The sequence below is a fragment of the Bos indicus x Bos taurus genome, chromosome 28, assembly GCF_003369695.1.
Source record: "Bos indicus x Bos taurus breed Angus x Brahman F1 hybrid chromosome 28, Bos_hybrid_MaternalHap_v2.0, whole genome shotgun sequence".
NCBI classification, from domain to species: domain Eukaryota; kingdom Metazoa; phylum Chordata; class Mammalia; order Artiodactyla; family Bovidae; genus Bos; species Bos indicus x Bos taurus.
The window spans coordinates 36547038-36568154 of NC_040103.1; positions in this window are offsets into that span (position 1 = coordinate 36547038).

Consider the following 21117-nt stretch of genomic DNA (forward strand, 5'->3'; position numbering starts at 1 on the left):
TAATCACATGTTTGTCAAGCTCATTCTAAGTCACTAAGTCTGTCTAACTCTGTGACCCCATGGACTGCATCCCGCCAGGCTCCTCTGTCCATGGGATTTCCCAGGGAAGAATACTGGAGGGGGTTGCCATTTCCTTTTGAAGGGTATCTTCCTGACCCAGGGATCAAACCCACATCTCCTGCATTGGCAGGCAGATTCTTCACCACTGAGCCACTAGGGAAGCCCAACTTAATCACACAAACCCTTTAAATCAGAGCATGCCCTCTGATTAATAGCAGAAGAGGAATGTGGAGAGGAAAGCACAAAGGGGAAAGAGAAAAAGAAGCTAGAAAAACTCTTACAGTAACAAGGATTCCAAATGCCATTGCTGGTCTGAAGATGGGGATGGCCTGTGAGAGGGAATACAAGTGGCCTTCAGGAGTAGAGAGCATCCCCTGGCCAATAACCAGCAGGGAAAATGGGCTGCAGGTATTCTGCCAACAGCCTAAATGAACTTGTAAGTGGATTCTTCCCCAGATCTTCCAGCATTGTGAAATGCTCAGTGCAGAACCCAGATGGGCCACTCAGAAGTCTGACCCACAGAACAAAAGAGAATAAGTAGACACTGTTTAATGTCACTAATTTGTGGTAAAATTTTACCCAGATATAAAAAGCTAATATGAAGTTTCTATTTCTAAATGATGTGTTTTTATTTGTATCCACTCACTCATCTATTTTAGCTATTTTTGGTTAACATTCTACTTATTACAAGAAAATTTAATATACTTAGACCACTGTCACCATATTGCTTTCCATTCTCTCCTGTTAGCTGAGTATTACTCTCCTTATCACTAACGGTCAACTCTTCACCTTTAACAGCATGTACAAACACTCATTCTCGTACAATCAATCACAAGAAGGTTATTCAAAGAGATTGATACTGTATTCTTTATTTCCCACTTTATTTCCTTCCTCATGTCTCTCCTCTTCTATATTAGGATGTGGAATTAAATTTTCATTTTGTGGCCATCATTAAAAATTCTGCTTTTGCTTTGTAGATTCTAAAATTTGAAAGTCAATAAAGGATATTGTCAATTCCTTTGTAAATCTATTTACTACAAAGCCAAGAAGTGTACAGTTCTTTTTTTTTTTTTTTGAAGGTCCATGCCACGATTTCTGGCTAATGCTCAAAATTCTCCAAGCCAGGGTTCAACAGTATTGGAACTTAGAACTTCTAGATGTTCAGGGTGGTTTTAGAAAAGGCAGAGGAACCAGAGATCAAATTGCTAACGTTAATTGGAAATAGAAAAAGCAAGAGAATTCCAGAAAAACATCTACTTCTGCTTCATTGACTACACTAAAGCCTTTGACTGTGTAGATCACAATAAACTGTGAAAAATTCTTAAAGAGATGGGAATACCAGACCACTTTACCTGCCTCCTGAGAAATCTCTATGCAGGCCTTCTTGTATGCAGATCAAGAAGCAACAGTTAGAACCAGACATGGAACAATGGACTGGTTTAAAATTGGGAAAGGAATAGGTCAAGGCTACATATTGTCACCCTGCTTATTTAACTTATACAAAGAGTACATCGTGTGAAATGCTGGGCTGGATGAAGCACAAGCTGGAATAAAGATTGCTGGGAGAAATATCAATAACCTCAGACATGCAGATGACACCACCCTTATGGCAGAAAGCAAAGTGGAAGTAATGGAAAGAGTGACAGACTTTATTTTCTTAGGCTCCAAAATCACTGAAGATGATGACTGCAGCCATGAAATTAAAAGATGTTTGCTCCTTGGAAGGAAACTATGACAAACCTAGACAGCACATTTAAAAGCAGAGACATTACTTTGCTGACAAAGGTCTATATAGTCAAAGCTATGATGTTTACAGTAGTCATGTATGGATGTTAAAGTTGGACAATAAAGAAGGCTGATCGCCGAAGAATTGATGTTTTTGAACTAAGGTGTTGGAGAAGACTCTAAAGAGTCCCTTGGACTACAAGGAGGTCAAACCAGCCAATCCTAAAGGAAATCAGTCCTGAATTGGAAGAACTGATGCTGAAGCTCCAGTACTTTGACAACTTGATGCGAAGAGCCAACTCATTAGAAAAGACCCTGATGCTGGGAAAGATTGAAGGCAGAAGAAGAGGGGATGACAGAGGATGAGATGGTTGGATGGCATCACCAACTCAATGGACATGGATATGAGCAGGCTCTGGGAGGTGGTGAAGGACACGGAGGGCTGGCGTGCTGCAGTCCATGGGGTCACAAAGAGTCAGACATGACTGAGCAACTGAACAACAACAAAAAGATGAATATTTCTAAATTCAAATATGAACTTACACTCCTCTTTTACCATCCACAGGTACTCAAAGTATAGTTTTTCATACTTTAAATTTCACCCAAGGTCTATTCTATATGTTCTATTCATTTCCCTTATGAAAAACATATTCCTTTCCACTCTTTGCCTACCTGAATTAATCTGCAAAGCCTATTCTCTAGGTATAACTATTTCTCATTACATATCACCCCTTAGCTACAGAGATAAATGCACCTTTTCCTGAATATAATATTTTAACTTTTTGTTAAGTTCTTTGTTTTACTGGTATATAAGTTAAAGAATCTTAGATAAACCTTCTAATGCTTTAAATACTGAAAATGTCTTTATTTTGCCCAAGGATCAAACTGCAGGTTGCTGGATAATGAATATTTTATTTTGAAAATTATTTTCTCAAATATCCTTTTCTGTCCATTTGATAAAGTAGAAATTTTGAAAAGCCTTTTAGTCACAAAGTAATTGAAGTTGCATAAAATATAAAGTTGTACTACCGGGCTGGAAGGGAAGGGAATATCAAAGGAACTGAAGCCAGAGATCTGGCTTAATTACAAGAGGAATTTCTCAAATGTCAAACCCAGTGCTAATTGTGAGACTCAAGATATTTCTAGATGTCATAAGAGGCTGATATGAGCGCTAGTTTATTGGTGCTCCCTGATTCTAGGCATAAACAAACTAAAATTCTCTCAGAATAATTCTCCCATTAAGACCTGAGTTATTTCTACATGTTAATCAATTATTGTGAATTCATTACTCAAACATGAATTCACAATAAAAGATGATAAAACACACAAGCAAATAATCCACTATGATTGACTACCAGTTGAAAGGAAAAAAAAAAAAGAGAGAGATTTATACCTCTTTAGGAAAATCAGATATTATAGTTACCAGATGGAGATACAATGAAATGTTTAATAAGTAAAAGATGGAACTACAAAATAGATCGAAGCATTATAGATTATCAAAAAGTAACCAAGCTAACTTAAAGGAAAATAATTTTGGAAATAGAAAATGAATTATTGAAATTTAAAAACCAACTGATAGATTTCTAGTCAGGGTATAAAAAGATGCAAGAGACATTCATTCATATGAAAATAATAAGAAATCTTAAAGGAGATAAAATATTTTTTATTTTTTTGTATTCCATTTTAACTCCTCTTATGAATTTTTCTGACAAAAATAAATGTAGCTTTCCCCAGTATAACAAAATTCTGTGGGAAGGAGCCAGAGCTAGCTGGGTATGGGCTCCACATTTGTCAGCTGAGAACTCTGCCTGTCTGTAAGCTGGGAGAGCAATAATAACATGTGACTTCTGTCTCATGTCCCAAGATGAAAACCACGTGGCCACATTCCAGTGGAAAGCAGGAGGAAAGAATAAAGGACTCGTCCCAGATCCTTCTATCCCACTGGCATAACATATGACAAGAAATGATGAGAAATATACTTTTTATTTCACAAAGGCATTGAGGCAATTCAACAGTAGAAAGAAAATATTTCTCACAAATGAAGCTTAAACAATGTGATAAGTAAACTGATCCATTCCTTGAAGCATAAACAAAAATTAATTTGTGATGGACCATAGCCTTAAATATAGAATGTAAATTATAAATGTTCTGAAAGACAACAAAAGAGAATTCCTTCAAATACTTTTCTTGTCAAGGTTTCATAGATGACACAAAAAATCACTAAGCATAAAATTTAAAGAAAGGGATGCTGAAGTTCATTCAAATTAAAAAGCTCTGCTCATCCAAATATGCTGGAAAGAAAACAAGCAAGACATAGATTGGGAGAAAATGTTTGCAATACGCTTTTGTATGAACAAAAGAATAAATAAAATCAAAACAAACAAACATAAAAGGGACTAAATTGTTGAGCTCATAAATAGACCTACACCTAAGTGGAAATTGGTATAAAATAATTTACATTTATGGGTCAGTCAACACACTTGGAAAACATAATAAATTATTCAGGAAAAAATTTTATTCATATAGAAGACAACTTAGATATTTGGTCCTCTATTCCTTCTGAAATAAAAGTTGATTATTTCTTTATCCCTTTATTTTTGTTGCTATTGAATTATACTATGATTTCAAGTTAGAGATGTTAATGTATATACTCTACAATTTAAACTAAATGTTTTAGCCTATGACTTGTGTGGATTTATAAAGTTCTATTAAACTGACAAGCTGATTTTTTACATAAACTTCTTTATAAACATTTAGATATTTCTCAGGCTTCTTCTATTATTAGCATGACTCCATGAACATCTTTGAATAGTGTTTATGCTATGTCCAATAGATATGAAAAAATAATTCTACAAAAAGTGACAGAACCAAATGGATTTGCCTTTAAATATTGGACAGAATTACCCTCTTATCCAACATTATTACCAAGAATTTGTATTATCAACTTTGATGCTGGCCAGTCCATGACAATAATTAGATTCTCACAGAAAATATTTTGAATTTAAAAATTATGATCTACTTTTATTTGCTTTATTTTGTGAACTGCAGTTACATGAGTTGTGCTGGATATTTTCTCTCTGTCCCTCTAAATTAACCTTCTATGCTTTTCCTCCATGTTCTGTGTGCTGGGTACCTGACAGTTGGGTTTGACCCAAAGGAGGCATGGCAGGAGATTAGAAAATAAGATTATAAGGACCAGGTGCTTATCCCCCCAGCTCTCACTCTGATAGGATGATTGGGGATGGCTGAATTCCTTTATTTAAAGATTAAAGGTACTGTCAGAATATGCTCTCCATATGGCTCCTCTCTATAAATTACAGTTGTTGCATCCTCTTATTCACACAATCCTAGAGGTGGTCACAAATTTAAACTACTGCTAGCTGTGCAATTTTTTGGTTCCTATAATGCAGGCTCACCTTTGTAAATAGTCTCTTTAAATAAATTACAGGTTAGGATTTCATTTCTTTCCTACCAATCTGCCCATAGAGTTGAAGAGCACATGGTTGGTCTCTTTGTTGGGAGGGGTTATTAATTAAATTGTGTCCATAAAAAGATATGTTGAAATCCTCATCTCTCATATATGTAAATGCCACCTTCTTAGGAATTAATGTCTTTGCAGATGTAATTAAGAAAAGGTCATTAGAGTGGTTCCCAATCCAATATGACTGTGACCAGTGTCCATATAAGAGGAGGAAACTGCCATCTGAATAGAGACACACAGGGCAAATGCTGCGTGATGACAGAGGCAGAGACTAGAGTGAGGCAGCTGCAAGTCAAGGAATGCCAAGGATTAAATGCCACCACCAGAAACTGGGAAAAGCAAGGCAGTATCCTACCCAGAATCTCAGAGGGAGCATGGCCCTGCAGGCATGTTGGCCAAATTTGTAAAATTTAGCCAAATTTCATATATAATCTTTTTTTTAATTTTTATTTTATTTTTAAACTTTACATAATTGTATTAGTTTTGCCAAATATCAAAATGAATCTGCCACAGGTATACATGTGTTCCCCATCCTGAACCCTCCTCCCTCCTCCCTCCCCATACCATCCCTCTGGGTCATCCCAGTGCGCTAGCCCCAAGCATCCAGTATCGTGCATTGAACCTGGACTGGCATCTCATTTCATACATGATATTTTACATGTTACAATGCCATTCTCCCAAATCTTCACACCCTCTCCCTCTCCTATAGAGTCCATAAGACTGTTCTAACATAAATCCCTATGGTCAAAAGACTAATCCCCACTCTACCTTGTGGCTTACTGGGATAATTCACAACTCTGTACTTCTTATGGTTAAGCACAACTTTTGACTTTAACACTCTGGGATCTTGTTAATTTCATCAATTTCAGGGAAAGAAATTCTATTGCACCATGCTACATAGTAATCTTCAACTTAAAGTGAACAAGTACCATAAATAGCATAAAGATATTCTGCCTAAAAAATCCCACTAAAACATATCCCTGTGGTTAAGACATTCAACAATCAGGTAGACAACATCATTTGGTCAAGTAGACCCCAGCAGATTCAATTCCTAAGGTTGCTAGTTTGTTTTGCTATGTATCCATAGATCTGACCCACAGGGAAACAAGAAGATCAAATATATTTAAACAGTTTATTACTTATGTCACAGCACAAAGCATGAGATACACATAGGCATTGGTTCCCCGTGATCCTCCCCAGTCCTCATGTGGATGATGGATAATCAAGCACTGATACACAGTGGATTTATGTCACAGCTGAAGTACAAGTTAGAAAACTCCTAATCTTCAAAGGGCACTTCTAGCAAACTTGCCCAATCTTTATCCCCAAGAGAAGACATCACCTTTATTATCCTAGCCAGGAAACAAATATACTGTCTGATCCGGAGGGAGACACTACCTCTATCTTCCCAGTGTATTTGCTAAATATACTTGAAAAGACAATCCTAAATGTATAGAAACATTATAAAGATTTGTCCCCTAATAGACAAGATATCTAGTCTGTGACTGTAAATAGGATTCCTGCCCCCAAACCACTGCAGTGCTTATTTCATGAAAAAATGTACAAGGTGGCCATGGTAGCAAAGGTGGTAACGGTACATGAGCTTTATAACTTGAATCTCCCCTTATAAAGTTTGATCTGATTGTCAAACCTACTTACTGCCCACCTATAAAAGCCTAAGCTAACACTGAGCATTTCTTCACTGGTTCCCATAAAAGAATATTTCCTGGATAAACCAGCTGGTAGGTTGATGACATTAAACCCTTCCATCATGGAGATGTCAGTGATACTTCCTCTGGGGGACAAATATATTCCACATATGAATATGGCTTCCTTGACTGAAGAGCTTCTGCAGTGCCCCTATTATGGATTTCCAGAATGCCTTATTCATCATCACGGCTAATCTATACAACATTACCTCCAGGTCATACAAGTAGAAATTTCACAAGTGTTATCATGTACCCACTACAAAGAATCATCTGGATTGAAACAACTCAATTATAACTTTAGTTGGACTGCAAAACTGCAATATTATAATCCTTTCTGGAAGAACAGAGCAAATACCTTAGATCTGAGGCCAATATTTTGAGGTAATTCCTGTATAGTCAGGATACACAGGTCTAGTAACCAAATGGAGGTTATTACACTAAAGAACCCACTGAAATAATTTTTAATTCTTATACAGTCAACTTTGGGATCATAGATTTAGAAGTCTTTAATTGTCCATGAGAACTCTTTCACTAGGAAACATAGTTATTGTTATAATCAGAAGTAAAAAGTTCTCCTTGGGTGTTTAGGGTTTTCATGTTGCTCTTTTAACAGGCCTGAAACAGAGTTTACTGTGTGTTTGCTAAGTTGCTTCAGTCATGTTCAACGTTTTGTGACTCTAGGGACTGTAGCCTGCCAGGCTCCTCCATCCATGGGATTCTCCAGGAAAGAATACTGGGGTGGGTTGTAATGCCCTCCTCCAGAGGATCTTCCCAACCCAGGGACCAGAGCAATTAGCCTTGATCTGCAAAGGCAATCAATGGGTACAAAGATGATTCAGCACGGAGGTCAGGGGATTTACTGTCATCTGTAATATGAAAGAAAGTGAAAGTTAAAGTCACTCAGTTGTGTCTGACTCTTTGTGACCCCATGGACTACACAGTCCATGAAATTCTCTAGGCCAGAATACTGGAGTGGGTAGCCTTTCCCTTCTCCAGGAGATCTTCCTAACCCAGGGATCAAACCCAGGTCTTTCACATTGCAGGCAGATTCTTTACCAGGTGAGCCACTGGGGAAGCCCAGGAAAACTGAAGTGGGTAGCCTATCCCTTCTCCAGTGGATCTTCTCGACCCAGGAATCAAACCAGGGTCTCCTGCATTGCAGGCGGATTCCTTACCAACTGAACTATCAGGGAAGCCCATCTGTAGTATTTCCTTCCTCAATAATTGTGATCAATAGTAAACTTCAGGAACCTAATAAATACAGATCCAGAAAACACTCAGATCAAACAGGAACAAAGTTTTGGTTAAGAATCCCAGGCAGCTAGAATGCTGGACAAAGTAAGGGGATAATGGAATCCCCTTGTAAAAGGAAGCTACAATTATCTGCCTCAGCCTCATGACTATCTGTGGAAGTGAAAACAACAGAAGCTATGTTTTATAGTTTCTCTGTTCCTCATTTTGTCCCAAGTATCTTATATGAAAAATACTAGAAGTGACTAATAATTTAGATTCTAAATAACAGCATGACAGATGGATAATGCATCACTTATCATATGGTAACTGATGGGTCTTTATATGTTCCCTGTTTGGATGATACAGTTTCTATTCTAGACAAAATAAATTACTTGATATTGAGAAGAATTGGGGGTACATTGATATACTTCTTTCAATTTTCCCTCTGTATTTTTTTCCACAGATATATACCTCATTGTGGAGAACCAGGCCAACTTTTGATGGAAAACTTTACAAATACCCTTGCCATTTACCTTCTGGCTGAGTTTGACCAGTGGGAGGCACTGGCAGTATGGAAGAGGGTTGTAGAAGAGTGAGATTGAAATACTTAATGCCTTCCCATTTTTTTGAGGTTGACACAGATTGGCTTCATCTTGCAATCCAATGTATTGATTACTGATGTCCCATGAGACCATGAAAAAAAAAAAAAAAAACTCTGTGGGCAAACCTAAGATTATTAGACTTACTGAAGGAAAGGCAAATACCACCTCTTAAAGTCATAGAGTCCCAAATGAGGAAATCAGGGCAGTATGTTACTGGATTTTAGGGCCTGGGCTAAAGGACTCTGAGTGAGTCTTATAAGATTTGGTGGGCAGTGTGTTCCCTTGCTTTAGCCAGCATCAGATAGCACTTATTAGAACACAGACTATTAGCAGATGCACCAAGTGTTTCTGATTTGGTGTATATCTGGGGTGGGACCTTAAATTTGTGTTTCCAACAAGTTCCCCGGGTTGGGGGTCCAGACTTTGAAAACCATTGTCTTTTTTTTAAATACAAATTCATTTATTTTAATTGGAGGCTAATTACTTTACAATATTGTATTGGTTTTGCCATACATCAACATGAATCTGCCACGGGTGTACACGTGTTCCCCATCCTGAACCCCCCTTCCACCTCCCTCCCTGTACCATCCCTCTGGGTCGTCCCAGTGCACCAGCCCCAAGGATCCAGTATCATGCATCAAACCTGGACTGGCGATTCATTTCTTATGTGACATTATACATGTTTCAATGCCATTCTCCAAAATCAACCCATCTTCTCCCTCTCCCACAGAGTCCAAAAGACTGTTCTATACATCTATGTCTCTTTTGCTGTCTCGCATACAGGGGTATCATTACCATTTTTCTAAATTCCATATATATGCGTTAGTATACTGTATTGGTTTTTTTTTTTTTTTTATGGCTTACTTAACTCTGTATAATAGGCTCCAGTTTCATCCACCTCATTAGAACTGATTCAAATGTATTCTTTTTAATGACTGAGTAATACTCCATTTTGTAAATGTACCACAGTTTACACATTGTAAATGTTTATGCATTTTTGCCAATTTTCTCAAGCTGGGAGGTAAACCCAGGTGTTTAACCATCTTAATGTAGGCCGGGCTATCCTTGCTTGTTTGTGACTGATCAGATCAGATCAGATCAGTCACTCAGTCGTGTCCGACTCTTTGCGACCCCATGAATCACAGCACGCCAGGCCTCCCTGTCCATCACCAACTCCCGGAGTTCACTCAGACTCACGTCCATCGAGTCAGTGATGCCATCCAGCCATCTCATCCTCTGTCATCCCCTTCTCCTCTTGCCCCCAATCCCTCCCAGCATCAGAGTCTTTTCCAATGAGTCAACTCTTTGCATGAGGTGGCCAAAGTACTGGAGTTTCAGCTTCAGCATCATTCCTTCCAAAGAAATCCCAGGGCTGATGTGACTGATAGGGCTCCATAATTAACATGTAGGCATTTTTTTTTTCCTCCTAAGGAGAGTTATGTTATGATTTTGGAGTCAAAAGAGAAGCTACAGGCTTTAATTCTGGCCCCTTTTGGTCACCTCATTCAGTATCTGTGAAATTTTACAGGTTATATAACCTCTATATTATCTGTTACACAGTGATATCAAAATTTATTTTGTATGGCTTCTGTGAAGAGAAAATGAGATCATATTTATAAACAGCTTAGTTGATTGCTCAGTGTAGTAAATGCCCAGGAAATGCTCACTGTTGTTGTTATTGTGGATATATATCCTCTTTATATTACAGTTTTCTCACTTGTACAATGTGGATAGCAAAGAGGTACTTGTGAAGTTTAAATGACATAAATATAGTTTGCGGGAAGGTTTATGGAGAATTGTACAAAACAAAAATTAAATGAAAGTATTGCCCATCTGATTTCCATGAAAACCCCCAAAGAAAATAAGCATCTTTCTCTAATCTATTAATAGAATTACCTAAACATGATTGAGTATTCAATTCCTTCCTTTCTTTTTCCTTATTCCTGCAATATGTTCAACTCACCCCAAACAAAACGAAAGTGCTTGGGGAAGAGGATTGAGGTTCATTTAGGGGAGTTTAGAAACAGCAGCTGCAGCCCCATCTTCCTTATAATTCTTCATACAGGGTAAGGATCATTAACTCTTTCTGGCCTCCTTTCTAAACATGTGACCCAAAAAACTGCTAGATTTCTATTATTCTTCTACCATGAAGATGGCAACTTTGTGGTTTATGCCTTCTGAAAGCTAATGTCTGACTATTTTGCAAGGGTAACATAAAGAAATCACTTTTATTTTCTCTTTACAAGCATTTCAATGTCACTGAGACATATCAGATATGATTTTTAGCTGTGTTTTCTAGGTACCTCCTCAATTACTAATGGGTTTCAATAATTTGGGAAGAAATATAATGAGAAATTGTGGGTTTAGTACATGAGAAAAATTCAGAATGTTGCAGTTTATTTTTCCTTTTCAGGTACAAAGGTTTATGAAGATTTTGCATAGCTAATTTTATCCATTAACCTCTCTCTCTCAGCCTTTGTCTTCTAACAGTGTTCTAATTTTTAGGAGGCAAGTCAAATCAGTAGGAGACTGAGAAAACAAACATTTTAACATTAGATGAACAGACATGGTGGGGAAAATGAAAAGAAAACAAGATTAATTACTGAAATAATTCAGGTACAAAAATAAAACTGACATGAAGTGGAGAAATTGTCCCCAATTTGTAAGTCAAACAACACCAGACTTAATTTTGATATTATAATAGAGAGTCAAACAATCCTGGATTTTTTTAAGTTCTCTGAGCCTTTGTTTTATAGTCTGGTAAAAGATGGGTGACAGGATGATTATCTTATTAGTATTTTTTCACACATATTTTTGGACATTATTATGATTCTGGCACCTGCCAGATACTAGGAATGTGAAGATGCTTATAATATTAGTGCTATAAAACCTTTACAGTCAAATGGGAAAGGCAACATGTAAAAGAAAATAATATGGTGTGGAAATCACCAATTAAAATATGCACGGTATAATACAGAAAGAAGAAATGATGGATTAGAAAGAGTTAGGGATGGCTTCACATATCAGGAATAATGTAAGCCCCTGTCGAACGAAAAAAAGGAGAGAACTCTACATCAGGAAACAGCAAATTCTGGCCCATGAGACTGGGAAGACATAAGAAGTACTTGAAATGTCAGGCTGTTGAGTGGGTGCTCAGTGAGAATTTATGCAATAAATTCTGAAGAATGGAGAGACAGTGTGTGAGAATGGTAAGAATTGAGCCTATATAGTTCTGATTATGAATTTCCCATTTGCAGGGTACATATTTTATTATTTTTTTTTCCAAAGGAGGATTTTTATTTTTTTATTTTTTATTTTATTTTATTTTTATTTATTTATTTATTTTACTTTACAATATTGTACTGGTTTTGCCATACATCAACATGCATCCGCCATGGGTGTACATGTGTTCCCCATCCTGAACCCCCCTCCCACCTCTCTCCCCATACCATCCCTCTGAGTCATCCCAGTGCACCAGCCCCAATCTTCCTGTATCCTGCATCAAACCTGGACTGGCGATTAGTTTCTTACATGATATTATACATATTTTAATGCCATTCTCCCAAATCATCCCCTCCCCTCCCTCTCCCACAGAGTCCAAAAGACTGTTCTATACATTTGTGTCTCTTTTGCTGTCTCACATACAGGGTTGTCGTTACCATCTTTCTAAATTCCATATATATGCATTAGTATACTGTATTGGTGTTTTTCTTTCTGGCTTACTTCACTCTGTATAATAGGCTCCAGTTTCATCCATCTCATTAGAACTGATTCAAATGTGTTCTTTTTAATGGCCGAGAAATACTCCACTGTGTATATGTACCACTGCTTTCTTATCCATTCATCTGCTGATGGACATCTAGGTTGCTTCCATGTCCTGGCTATTATAAACAGTGCTGCAATGAACATTGGGGTACACGTGTCTCTTCCAATTCTGGTTTCCTCAGTGTGTATGCCCAGCAGTGGGATTGCTGGATCATAAGGCAGTTCTATTTCCAGTTTTTTAAGGAATCTCCACACTGTTCTCCACAGTGGCTGTACTAGTTTGCATTCCCACCAACAGTGGAAGAAGGTTCCCTTTTCTCCACACCCTCTCCAGCATTTATTGCTTGTAGACTTTTGGATCGCAGCCATTCTGACTGGCGTGAAATGGTACCTCATAGTGGTTTTGATTTGCATTTCTCTGATAATGAGTGATGTTGAGCATCTTTTCATGTGTTTGTTAGCCATCTGTATGTCTTCTTTGGAGAAATATCAATTTAGTTCTTTGGCCCATTTTTTGATTGGGTCATTTATTTTTCTGGAATTGAGCTGCAGGGTACATATTTTAAACTTCATCTTATGGACAGTAGATAGAAGTAACAGGATAAGTAAATATGATAGGATTTGGTCTTCTGAAAGTGCTTCCCAGGTGCAGTGGTAAAGAATCCAGCTGCCAATGCAGAAGACACAGAGATATATGTTTGATCCCAGGGTCAAGAGTGGGAAATGGAGTGGAAAATGGAGAGCCTTGCATGGGGTCACAAAGAGTCAAACACAACTGAGCAACTGAGCATGTATTGGTCTTCTGAAGTTCTAATTGCCAGTTATTTGAAGTTTTTTTGGAGTGGAGTAATATCAGGTCAGGTAGGAAAATACTGAAAACTTTTTCAAGCAAAAATGGAAGACACATCTTTAAAGAATGAGTTCAGTAATAAAATATACAAAATAAGCACATTTAGCAAGAGAGATAAATATTTTTCTCTCATGTTCAAGTCCCAGTGTTGATGGTACAGGGTCAGAATGGCCCTTCATGTCGTTAAGGCTACAGGCATTGTCCCTTTGGATGTTGTAACTAGCCCAGATGCCATTCCCAAGGTCAATCACGTGCCATGAAGTCAGCGGTACCTATTGTTTTCTGGTGATATTTAATCCGTTTAAACAAAGAAAAGATGTCAGTGGAAGTAGAGAGGAGACAACGCATTTAATGATTATTTATCATTATTTTGAAAAATGGTTAACAAGATGGTGACTTGAGTGTGAAATGTGAATGTGAGGAGTTAGGAGAAGTTTGCTTACGATGCCCTCTGGCCTGATTGTATGGTGAAAGGCACAACTGCTTCAAATGCAAAGTAGAATGAAAGGGGTGTGGATTTATATTTTGGATAAAAGTTAGTGATGTATAGTTGCCATGGAGACAGCCAATAAAATAAGAAGGCTAAAGAAATTGAAATGGAGATTAGAAAGAAGATAAGCAACTAGGCAGGGTGTTTGTTCAAGGTGGAAGGCTCAAAAGCAAGAATTTGAGTTACTCCCACTTGGTACGATAGAACATGTTATGAGAGCTCATTTATGTGTCTTGGCATTATTCCCCAACCCTCTCCCACCTACACAGATCCAGTGCAGCCTAGTCATTCCATGACACATTCAGATTTTTACTCATTGTGGCTGCTACAAAGATCATGGTCATTTTTGGCATCTTTTCATTTTTCTGACTGTATCCCTGAAAGTTTTGTCTTATTTTAAAATGCAGGTTCATCATTCTCATATTTTATATATTATTTTTGTGTAGTGGAATTTATTAACTTTTTAAATAAAATCCTTGCTTGTAACAGCATCTTTATTGAAATCGATTTACTAATAAACTAATTTGGCACTCATCTTGGTTCTTCATATATTATAAATACAACATTTGGTTTAATTGAGTGTGTGTTTCTCATCATGGAATCAACTATAAAATATGCCTTGATTATTTTAGAAGCCTGTGACATTAAAATAATGTTTAAATACACAAATTAGAGAAGCTATTATAGAGCTTATTTACATGAGAACCTTACAATTATGATTCCATATTTTTTTATCCACTTTTGAAGTGATTTTTGCCCCTTTAAGTCAGAAAACAATGAAGACAGCAAATGAGTTTTGGTACATAGACTCCAGTGTTTATTATATATTACAATGAAGTGCAGTGGTGGCCTTTGTATGTGTTGTGTAAATTTACATGGCATTCAGCGTTTTTAATTCTAGAGGCACAGGAGGTAAGGGAAAAAATAGATTGTCTTGTTAATTCTTCTAGGCTCCACAATACTTACCTACTATATGGATTTTGATTCTGTGTGGTTGCAAACACAAGAAAATTTAGAATGTGTAGGAGGAAAGTTTATAGCACAGGGAGATAGAAAATGACTGAGAATATAAACCCCGATTAAATTAAAAGTCATGGAAAGATATTTCAGCAAACAGATATTGGAAGGAAGATATGAAATCTCTCTTTAATGAGTGCACTCTGTAGGATCAATTACCACAGACATCCCAAAGTAGAATAGGTCAGCACTTGACAAATCTGAAAAACAACTGGAGAAATTGTCAAGAGTTGGTCTGCATATGACTATGGCTCTCAAACTGTCAAGAGCATAAGGATTACCCCAGAAAGGGTCTGTTAATATCTGGAGTGCTGTGGCACACACCCAGAATGTCAAACTCGGTAAGTCTGGAGTACCACCTGAGAATTTGCATTTCTAACAATATCTCGGGCAGTGCTGACACTGCTGGTCCAAGAACCACATCGAGTAGCACTGCTCAAGCGTGAGCCAGACACAAGAGGGACAGAATTTAAACAACTGCTCTCACACAGGATTATCTGATTTGCTTCTATGAATCCCAATTTAAGGTAATACAGGTATTTGATACTGCATTAAGCTTCCTATTAAATTATGTAATGAAAAACTTCTCTCGATAAATTTTTACATTTTCTGAGAGAGAGCCTGGAGATGTTTCTTTTAAACCTGGATGATATAATTGACACAATCTATTTTGTAATTAGGGCAAAAGAAAGTTAACGCCATGATTTTCCCTAAATACTATGTAGGATTTTAAACATCTTAAGCATTGTTTTAATTTTTTTCAGTAAGTTCATGCTAGATTTTTACAGAAAGATTTAATTAACTTTATTGAATGAATTGAGAACATTTTTTTGGCAGAAAAACCTCTAATGCTTCAGTGCAAGGGCATCCTTTGTGCCCCTTCTAATCACGGTTCTCATTCTTTATTCTGAAAAAAGGTTGTTCATACTATGAGAAGCAGAATTGGAAGGGAATTAGAGAAGGCTTGTATTTCAGAGAAGGGAGCCTGGGCTAAATAAGCTTGACATAACAAGACTTCCTGCCACTCATGTTACATTGCATCCAGGAACAATTCCTTGTGAAGGGTATTAGCTTTCAAGAAGGACAGAAGTAAGTGAACATTCTAATTTTCTGTCAACAACTCCCAATTCCATGAAAATAAATAAAAAATAACATAAACACCTGTGCTGATACCAGAAAAGGCCTGCATTTACATACTTCAAAGTATACTAGTTTGCTAGATGTAACTCAAACTAGTTCAGAAGAGGACCCGAGATACTAATATTAAATTCTGTCATTGGTTGCATAGTGCCTTGAGCATACTGAATTATGAAATTATAAAAGTCTCCAGTTAAGGCAATTATGTAAAGTCTTTGTATTAAAATTAGGGTATATTTCTCCATCTATTATTGTCCTCTTTGATTTCTTTCACCAGTGTTTTATAGTTTTCTATATATAGGTCTTTAGTTTCTTTAGGTAGATATATTCAAAAATATTTTATTCTTTCCGTTGCAATGGTGAATGGAATTGTTTCCTTAATTTCTCTTTCTGTTTCCTCATTAGTAGTGTATAGGAATGCAAGGGATTTCTGTGTGTTGATTATATATCCTGCAACTTTACTATATTCATTGATTAGTTCTAGTAATTTTCTGGTGGAGTCTTTAGGGTTTTCTATGTAGAGGATCATGTCATCTGCAAACAGTGAGAGTTTTACTTCTTCTTTTCCAATTCGGATTCCTTTTATTTCTTTTTCTGCTATGACTGCTGTGGCCAAAACTTCCAAAACTATGTTGAATAGTAATGGTGAGAGTGGGCACCCTTGTCTTGTTCCTGACTTTAGAGGAAATGCTTTCAATTTTTCACCATTGAGGATAATGTTTGCTGTGGGTTTGTCATATATAGCTTTTATGATGTTGAGGTATGTTCCTTCTATTCCTGCTTTCTGGAGAGTTTTTATCATAAATGGATGTTGAATTTTGTCAAAGGCTTTCTCTGCATCTACTGAGATAATCATATAGTTTTTATTTTTCAATTTGTTAATGTGGTGTATTACATTGATTGATTTGTGGATATTGAAGAATCCTTGCATCCCTGGGATAAAGCCCACTTGGTCATGATGTATGATCGTTTTAATGTGTTGTTGGATTCTGATTGCTAGAATTTTGTTAAGGATTTTTGCATCTATGTTCATCAGTGATATTGGCCTGTAGTTTTCTTTTTTTGTGGCATCTTTGTCAGGTTTTGGTATTAGGGTGATGGTGGCCTCATAGAATGAGTTTGGAAGTTTACCTTCCTCTGCAGTTTTCTGGAAGAGTTTGAGTAGGATAGGTGTTAGCTCTAACATCTAGCATCTAACAGATGGAGAAATATACCATGTTCATGGATTGGAAGAATCAATATAGTGAAAATGAGTATACTACCCAAAGCAATTTATAGATTCAATGCAATCCCTATCAAGCTACCAACCGTATTCTTCACAGAGCTAGAACAAATAATTTCACAATTTGTATGGAAATACAAAAAACCTCAAATAGCCAAAGCTATCTTGAGAAAGAAGAAAGGAACTGGAGGAATCAACCTGCCTGACTTCAGGCTCTACTACACAGCCACAGTCATTAAGACAGTATGGTACTGGCACAAAGACAGAAATATAGATCAATGGAACAAAATAGAAAGCCCAGAGATAAATCCACACACCTATGGACACCTGATCTTTGACAAAGGAGGCCAGAATATACAATGGATTAAAGACAATCTCTTTAACAAGTGATGCTGGGAAAACTGGTCAACCACTTGTAAAAGAATGAAACTAGAGCACTTTCTAACACCATACACAAAAATAAACTCAAAATGGATTGAAGATCTAAATGTAAGACCAGAAACTATAAAACTCCTAGAGGAGAACATAGGCAAAACACTCTCCGACATACATCACAGCAGGATCCTCTATGACCCACCTCCCAGAATATTGGAAATAAAAGCAAAAATAAACAAATGGGACCTAATTAAACTTAAAAGCGTCTGCACAACAAAGGAAACTATAAGCAAGGTGAAAAGACAGCTTTCAGAATGGGAGAAAATAATAGCAAATGAAGCAACAGACAAACAACTAATCTCAAAAATATACAAGCAACTCCTACAGCTCAACTACAGAAAAATAAATGACCCAATCAAAAAATGGGCCAAAGAACTAAATAGACAGTTCTCCAAAGAAGACATACAGATGGCTAACAAACACATGAAAAGATGCTCAACATCAATCATTATCAGAGAAATGCAATTTTAAAACCACTATGAGGTACCATTTCACGCCAGTCAGAATGGCTGCGATCCAAAAGTCTACAAGCAATAAATGCTGGAGAGGGTGTGGAGAAAAGGGAATCCTCTTCCACTGTTGGTGTGAATGCAAACTAGTACAGCCACTGTGGAGAACAGTGTGGAGATTCCTTAAAAAACTGGAAATAGAACTGCCTTATGATCCAGCAATCCCACTGCTGGGCATACACACTAAGGAAACCAGAATTGAAAGAGACACGTGTACCCCAATGTTCATCACAGCACTGTTTATAATAGCCAGGACATGGAAGCAACCTAGATGTCCATCAGCAGATGAATGGATAAGAAAACAGTGGTACATACACACAATGGAGTATTACTCAGCCATTAAAAAGAATACATTTGAATGAGTTCTAATGAGGTGGATGAAACTGGAGCCTATTATATAGAGTGAAGTAAGCCAGAAAGAAAAACACCAATACAGTATACTAATGCATATATATGCAATTTAGAAAGATGGTAACAATAAACATGTATACGAGACAGCAAAAGAGACACAGATGTATAGAACAGTCTTTTGAACTCTGTGGGAGAGGGGGACGGTGGGATGATTTGGGAGAATGGCATTGAAATATGTATACTATCATGTATGAAATGAGTTGCCAGTCCAGGTTTGATGCACGATACTGGATGCTTGGGGCTGGTGCACTGGGATGACCCAGAGGGATGGTACAGGGAGGGAGGAAGGAGGAGGGTTCAGGATGGGGAACACATATATACCTGTGGCAGATTCACTTTGATATATGGCAAAACCAATACAATATTGTAAAGTTAAATAAAATAAAATTAGGGTAAAAAAATAAAGTTTCTTTTCAAAACATGGATTTGCATTCAAATAATATCAAGGACTGGAAATCAACTTGGAGTCCAGTTTTTTACCTCGATCTGTGTAACCCACAATTACTGAAGAAAATTTTCATTCACCCAAACAAACTGTGTAGTGAGCACCTACTATATATAGTGCACCATTTTTCCAAGCTCTGAGGATAATGTAGAGAGCAAAAAGTTCAAAGCACAATCCTCATAGAATTTATATTCTAATGAGTTCTTAGGAGGTGTTGAGGGAAGATACAAATGGAAATAAAAAGAACATCACAAGGCCTGCCTACAAAAATCATCAGGCAATTAGATAGAAAGTGATATTCTAGAAAGAATACCATAAATATGCCATCTGGCAAGACCTGAATCATAAAAGAAAAGCAGTGCAAAGACAGGGGGAAAGCATTCCAGATACAGGCAAGAACTAATGCAATAGTGTTAAGGTCTGAGTTTTTGATACTCAACAAAGACGTCTAGCAAGTCTGGACCATAGCTAATAGTACAGTGTGGGAGATGTGCATGCTCAGTCGCTTCAGTTGTGTCTAACTCTTTGTGACCCCCCCAAGGGATGTAGCCCATCAGGGTCCTCTGTCCATGGGATTCTCCAGGCAAGAATACCAACCCAGGGATCAAACCTGTGCCTCCTGAGTCTCCTACATTGGCAGACAGATTCTTTACCATTGAGCCACCTGGGAAGCCCTAGTGTGGGAGATGTAATTGGGGTGAACTATGAGCTCCAGATCACATAGGGCATTACAGGCTATGAACAGGGTTTAGAATTCCTTGGAAATAAAATAAAGTCTAAATTTTTCTTTAAATGGAAGAATGATAATATTTAAATTGTTAAAAAAAATCATTCTGACAAATATAAAAGGTAGAAAAGAAGAAATATAGGCAGGGGAGGAGGCTAGTTTTATAATTTGTAAGGCACAATTATCACAGTATAGTAGAAAAAAAGAAGAAATGTGCAAACTGTTTTAAAATTAAAACTCTTTCAGATTAAAATAGTATTCACTGATTTCAGTAATCTAAGGTTCAATTTAGGTAGTATGTTTACTAATTAAGCTTACTACAAATATCTTCTTAAACTTTAGAGGTAGAACTTAATTACAGATTGTTAAGGGTGTTCTGACCTTGTGTAAATGAATTCTTACCATGATTGATTTCTTTATAAACAATTGTCAATTCAAAGTAATACCGTTATACAGATGTAGACATAATTGTTTTTATATTTTCACTATTGATAAAAAAAATCCTTCCTAATAGGTACAACAAACATTAACCACTAGAAACATGTTTTTCCAATATGTAGAATTAATTAACTAAGAACTCACTAACTGATTAATGATCAATAAAGCCAATCTCCACTTAAACCAATCTGTAACACTTAATGATCCTTAATGATATTTCACTGAAATTCCAAAATAAAATAAAGACCTCTATTATGAAGTTGATTTAGGCCTTGTCTATTCTCCACTGTCCAATGAAAAATGATGATGATACACAGTGTTCTTCCAGTGTATCTTAGAACCAGGAATAAAAGTGCTTCCTAAACAAGAATGAGTTATAGGATTTAATTCCAGCTCTGGCAATGATTCATTGGATAACCTTGGGAAAGTTACTTCAACACTCTCTGGTGGTTTCCTAGTTGTAAATGGGGATATTAACCATTTGCCACTGAATTCCTAAGCCTGACTTATGGGATAGTAGTTTCTTACTAAGAATTTTAAAATACAATTGCAAACTTTGTGCTAAGCTAGACATTCTTAATCAGTACAAGTAAACAAACTGAAATATATAGGATAACTAAAAACATTTTTAAAAGATTTTATGTTCCAGGTACAAGGTTATATACAGAACAGTAAGATGATCTCAAGGACACCATTTTCAAGCCAAAAGAGTAGGCTCACATGAAAAGTATATTTACAACATGGTGCATGCTATTGAGAATGACTGACCACTAGAAATAAGAGTCATGAGACAGGAGACCTCATCTGTCTTGTTCAGTGTTTATGGTCCACCACTTGGAACAGTGCCCGGCACTTTGGTCA